Genomic DNA, 6,000 nt, shown 5'->3' with positions numbered 1-6,000 from the left:
AGGATCCCGGGCACTTGCCTGATATTGTGGTGACAGGCACGAGCTCCGGCTTGACTCTTGGGCGTCGTCCATGGCTCACAAGATTGACATATACGGTTTTGTATCACATTGTATTTACCCCACTATACGGCCGCTCATGATTGTCGTTACAACGGCGTGATATTAATATAATCACGGCCCAGTTTACGGACAATTTTTTTCGATATGACCAACAAGATAGTTTAAATTTATGTTTCGACTTATTTTCAACATAGGAAAAACATAATATTGTGCGCGTGACAATGCTCAGTATGTAAGTACATATATGTACAAAAATTGACATATAAACTATTGAACATAAGTCGTGCACATCAATTTTAACAAATGAATACTCAGCCGCATGTCTCCCATATCCCGAAGCGGGCCCTCTTTGCTAGGATCTTTGGCGGGCCCACCTACCTATCGCTAAGGTTAGGAGCAGTGTTTCCAAAATTCTACACTGAAATTATCATTTAAGTACTAACATCATTCATAATATCACATCAAATTGCAACGCACAATCACATATTTAAAATATGTAGATAATAGTCCTGAAGTAAATAGCGCCGCAGGTGACTTTTGTTACTATTAGAGTAAATTTGCGTTGCGTATTAATCTCACTTAGCTGGTCGACCCACCACGCCGGACCCCTTCTATGCCCGGGCCCCTATGCTAGAGCCCTGTCAGTCCTCCCTTGTGGGGCCATGCTCGGCCGACAGGGAGGAATTATTGTTGGAAGCACTTTCTCATTCTATGACTGACGTATCAGCGTGAAATATTTGCCAACTATTTCAAATTAGATTAAAAAATCCAATTGACGATTCGAATCGGATGTATTTGGAATCAAGTAAGACCTGTCTCGACGTACGCAAACTGCAGTGTCGTACTTGATTCTAAATGTATTCAATTGAAATTAAGCAAGATCATTCCAATTGCATACAATAAATTATTGACGCACATTGCCGTGTGTTAGCGCAACAACCAATTTGCTCAAAAATATTGCTTTTTTTAAATCAAAATTTACAATAATTTATGAACGAAATTGAATGAATGGAATAGTCGTTGGGAATCACTCATACAAAGTCATACAAACTAAGAAAACTCCTTCTTTCTTTAATTTATTTAACTTATATCTATAACATTGATGTATATCGACATCATTGCCATATCAGAATTGGCGCTGAAAAAGGTATTCACAGCACTAGAAGCCTCTGCCAAAAGAATGGGCTTACAACTAAACGAGGCAAAAACCTGTCTACGTCACACCACGAGAAAGAGCACCAAAGTTAGATATTGGTGCATATGTTACGCCGAATGTGCGAAATTGACTATTACATGAAATGGGCAAAATTTTGGCTAATTCATGTAATAGTCAAGCCCGTTGCCTTATTGATGAATTAGGTAAATTATCTGCCGAGTACATGAATTCGCCAGGGTATGGAATTCTGAAACTGTCAACATGACAGTAGAAGAGTAAATTTAATACGAATGGTTTTATTAGTTATAATTGGACATAATATACCTAATATTATTATTATTAGGTTAGGTTAGGTTAGGTTTTGTAATTCTGAATTTAACTGAATGTTCATTTTGAGGTTAGCTAACAAGAGTGTCAATAAACTATTACAAACATACAATCGACCATTGCACGATTGATACCCAAGCACGAATCAAATCGCGAAAATACCTTTTTATACAATTTTTCCGTTATCATATTATAGTTCTAGATTTTTTTTTGGGCATAGTAAATGGATATGAACGTCATTCTAGTTATTGGTTGGTATATTTTTATATTATAAATATTATAATCAATGACATTTGACACATTTGGTTAGTTTGATTAGTTGCAAAAAACACCACCGGAGCGCGACAATCTATTTTGACCATAGATAATATACGTACATTTTGACCAATGCATGAGCATTTGACACAATTAGTATAGTTGCAAAAAAACACCACCGTATCGCTACTATCTAATTTGTTCAATGCATGAACTAGGCAGAAAAAATACTGCCGAATTCACGCACTCGGCAGATATTTTGTCTAATTCATGAATAAGGCAACGGGCTTGCATTTTTCATGATTTAGGCAAAATTTTGCCCATTCGGCGTAACACATACAAGTTTGATACGGTCGACAGTTTCATATACCTTGGTTCTCTTGTAACTTGACATAATGATATTACAGAATAAATCAACTAGAGAATCATGTCTGCGAAAAAATTGGACATTTTAAGTCCCGCATACTATCTCGCCGAACTAAAAGCACTCTTTACAAGACATTTTTGTAGAGCCAGTGCCCACCTACGCATCGGAAACCTGGACATTAACTCTGCGAAATGAACGAGGCCTGAACATTTTTGAAAGAAAAATTCTCCGTCGTATATATGTACCGATCAGGGACGGCACCAATTGGAGGAGAAGATATAATGCTGAGCTCTACGGACTGTACGAAGATTGCAGCGCAGTTCAATCAACTAAGATTGGAAGACTGCTATAGTTAGTCATATGCACCGTATGAATGACAATGAACTGGCAAAGAGAGTGATGTCTAGCAATCCAATAGGGCCAGCGCTCGAAATGGAAAAAATTACGAACCGGAGCGCTCGGTAGTTTTCTGAAAAATTTTACATAGTAAAGTTATCAAAGTTTATGTGTTTTTTTTTCATAAAAATAAGTGTGTTAGATTTTCTATTATATGGCCTATCCAGCTCGGACGGTAAAATTATTTATTCCACGAGACGGAGCGATAATTTTACCGATTTCACAAACAGGAACGGCGCTCCGGTGCGTTCCTGTCCATTTCGAGCCCTGAATAGGGCATACAAGAAGACGCAGGCCAAAGATTCGCTGGTTGGATGGAGCTGCCAGTAACTGCTGTATTCTGGGGGTACCGAATTGGAAAGCGGCCACACTGGATAGGGACAGCTATTGGAGGAGGCCAAGACCCACACCGGGTTGTCGAGCCCCTGATGATGATGATGGTATAATATTGATGTCTGTAGTTATTATTAGTTTCTTATTCGCTGAATATTAAAATAATTTTCTGTACATTTTTAGTAATTTCATAACTGCGTTGATGTTATTTTAGACCGGACTGGAGTCATACATAAGAAAATTTAGAACCTAATCGAAAATAGTCAGTAAACCTGTCTAATTATAATTAATGAATAAACATATTTTGGGAATAAAACCATAGTTTCGGATAACAAATTTTATGAAATGACAATAATAATAATATAACATTATCATAACGCACATCCGGTGCAACAACGTCATAAGTGTTAAAAAATAAAAAATGAGATTAATGTAAAAAACACGCCAAATAGGTATCCGCACATGTGCGTCAATGTGATAAGTGTGTTATTAATGTTATTATGTTTTCGTCAGAGGTCTCATAATTATTATTATGTCGAGCGGTTTTCGTGGTGACTGGGACAGCAACCTGTACCATCCAGGGGCACCTAGCGGAAAAATACAAAGCTTGCAATTTGAGACATTTTTTTGACAATTTACAATTTCAACTGTATGAATAAATATGTACCTATCTGAAAACATTAAAAAGAAAAATATTTTTTATTTTCAGTCAAAGATAAACTTACAATTGTAAAAAATGTAATAAAATGTGAATTTGTTGAATAGGACCGCACCCTATTATAACATATATTTTATGGTCATATTTATTATTAAAATTTAGTTTATTAAGTTTTCTAAGCATCACCTAGGAGATTTTTGACTTATTCATAGTTTTAATATTTTTATTTTTTTATTTAAAAAAACATCGATTTTTATAAAAAATATAAATGTGTATTACTTGAAATCCTTTTTATTTATTATACTACATAAATATTTTATATTACATAAATATTATTATTATTATTATTACGTTATTTATTAGTGTTAGGTATTTATTATTAATTATTATTATTATTAAAAAATATTTTATGGTCATATTTATTATTAAATTTAGTAAATGCTTACATACCTAAGACATTTTTGACCAATTCATTGTTTTAATATTTTTTAAAACATTAAGGCGAAGTCTTCACTGAGCCTTTTTTAAAGAGGCACCTAGCCGAAAAATACGAAGCTTGCAATTTGAGACATTTTTTTGACAATTTACAATTTCAACTGTATGAATAAATATGTACCTATCTGAAAACATTAAAAAGAAAAATATTTTTTATTTTCAGTCAAAGATAAACTTACAATTGTAAAAAATGTAATAAAATGTGAATTTGTTGAATAGGACCGCACCCTATTATTACATATATTTTATGGTCATATTTATTATTAAAATTTAGTTTATTAAGTTTTCTAAGCATCACCTAGGAGATTTTTGACTTATTCATAGTTTTAATGGGGGAGAGGCATAGAAATTCATTATCAAATTAAAGCTTTAAACATATTTTAATCGATCGATACCTATCTAAATACAATGGGAAAAATAAAATATATTTTTTTATTTCAAAGAGAAAGCGACAAATTTGAAAAAATGGCTAAAAATAAGGGTTTTACTAAAATAAATATTTATTGTTCCAAGTAATTTCTTGAAACAAAATTATCGATTTAATGTTGTTTAATAAGTTTTCTTGGAACTAGTGAATCTCTTTTGTCAATTCATTATAGTTTTAATGTTTTTTTTTCAATCTAAAATCAATCGATTTTTACGAAAAATAAAAAGGTTCAATTTTCAATAATTGCATCAAGCGAAAACGTGGGCCTGTTCAATATATTTTTCTTACTTTTTAGATATATTTAACGTAATATTTTAATTTATATTTATTATGTTATTTACTAATTTCAAATTAAATACAGTCGTCAAGGACGTGCTGCCTCTAGCGGCAACAACGTGCGATACCGAAATAACTGTCATCTGTATTAGATTCTAGTTCGCATGAATAATAGGTACCTACCTCGTATGTAGATACGTGCGGTTAGTATGCATGCACATGGTAATATATCTTATTACGAATGGTCTGAAACAATTTGAGAAATTTATGTTAGCATTTACATTAAGCCGTCTTCTCATTTGTTTACTTGTATATTGATAAAACAAAGCAAACATTCATCAGTCAATTTCAATACACTGCTAGCAACGTTCCCTCTAATTTTTCTATTGTGTGTGTGCGGATCATCAATTCACGCATTTGAGCAGTGGCGTAAATAGGGTTGGTGTCACCCGTCAGCCGGTGTGGTAAATTTACACCCCCCCCCCCCCCCACAAACAAACACATACAATTTTTCATTAAAACTTATATTGTTAAGGTAGGTATCTATTTATTAATTTCAGCGATTTTATATAATAATAACACTAACAACGATAATTTTTGAAGTACCTACTTAAATAAAAAAATAGGAAATAAAGAAAAAAAGTAAAACGCCCGATCTGGTCCCACAAAAGCCAATTTGTTGCATTTAGAAAATTTGCGGCGTCATACTGTCAACGTGAAGATGTTTTTACTTCCTTAGATAATTCATAATTATCAGCTTTGTATGAGCTACCAAAATTTTTAATTTTGCTTATGTGTTCCTTTCTTTTATGGCCACTCTTGACTAGTCATATAAATTCGGTTAAAGCACACTTGAGTGCATGGCAACCTCAGTTTGGGTAACTCCTAGGTAGGTAGGTAGGCTCCTGAGACATTCTCAGTTATAAAAAAGCAATTAGACGAAATAATGTTCGCGCTTACGTAGTAGGTAGGTACAAGTTAATTTTCCTGAATCATCTTATATGAAAAGACATACATATCCTGAAAAACCATCGCGTTTGATATATTATATGCATTGAATTCTATTACCACTTCAAGTGAATGTGAACGCGAATTTTCGCAAATGAATCTAATTATTACCCCAATAAGCAGTGGCGCACCCAGGATTTAATATTGGGGGGGCCAAAGGAGGAGAATGTAAATTAGTCCCATAGGCTCTTTTTCTTCTTCACAGCCTAATTTATCGTTTATCGGTCTTTTGTCTATTGCAC

At 33.6% G+C, this 6,000-nt stretch overlaps 1 protein-coding gene across 1 annotated transcript in view; it reads left to right on the top strand.

The window, feature by feature from the left end:
• LOC147063709 (sodium-coupled monocarboxylate transporter 2-like) overlaps nt 1-6,000 on the top strand; it is a 38,694-nt gene continuing 32,694 nt past the window's right edge. The window contains exon 1 of the mRNA XM_085959622.1: nt 1-95. The gene's annotated coding sequence lies outside the window, so the exon portion shown is untranslated. The remainder of the gene's footprint in view (nt 96-6,000) is intronic.

Source organism: Rhyacophila brunnea, unplaced genomic scaffold, assembly GCF_057557595.1.
Source record: "Rhyacophila brunnea isolate RB1 unplaced genomic scaffold, BYU_Rbru_1.0 scaffold_9, whole genome shotgun sequence".
Taxonomy (NCBI): Eukaryota; Metazoa; Arthropoda; class Insecta; order Trichoptera; family Rhyacophilidae; genus Rhyacophila; species Rhyacophila brunnea.
Note: the sequence above shows the minus strand (reverse complement) of the source record. Positions and strands in the feature narration are given on the sequence as shown.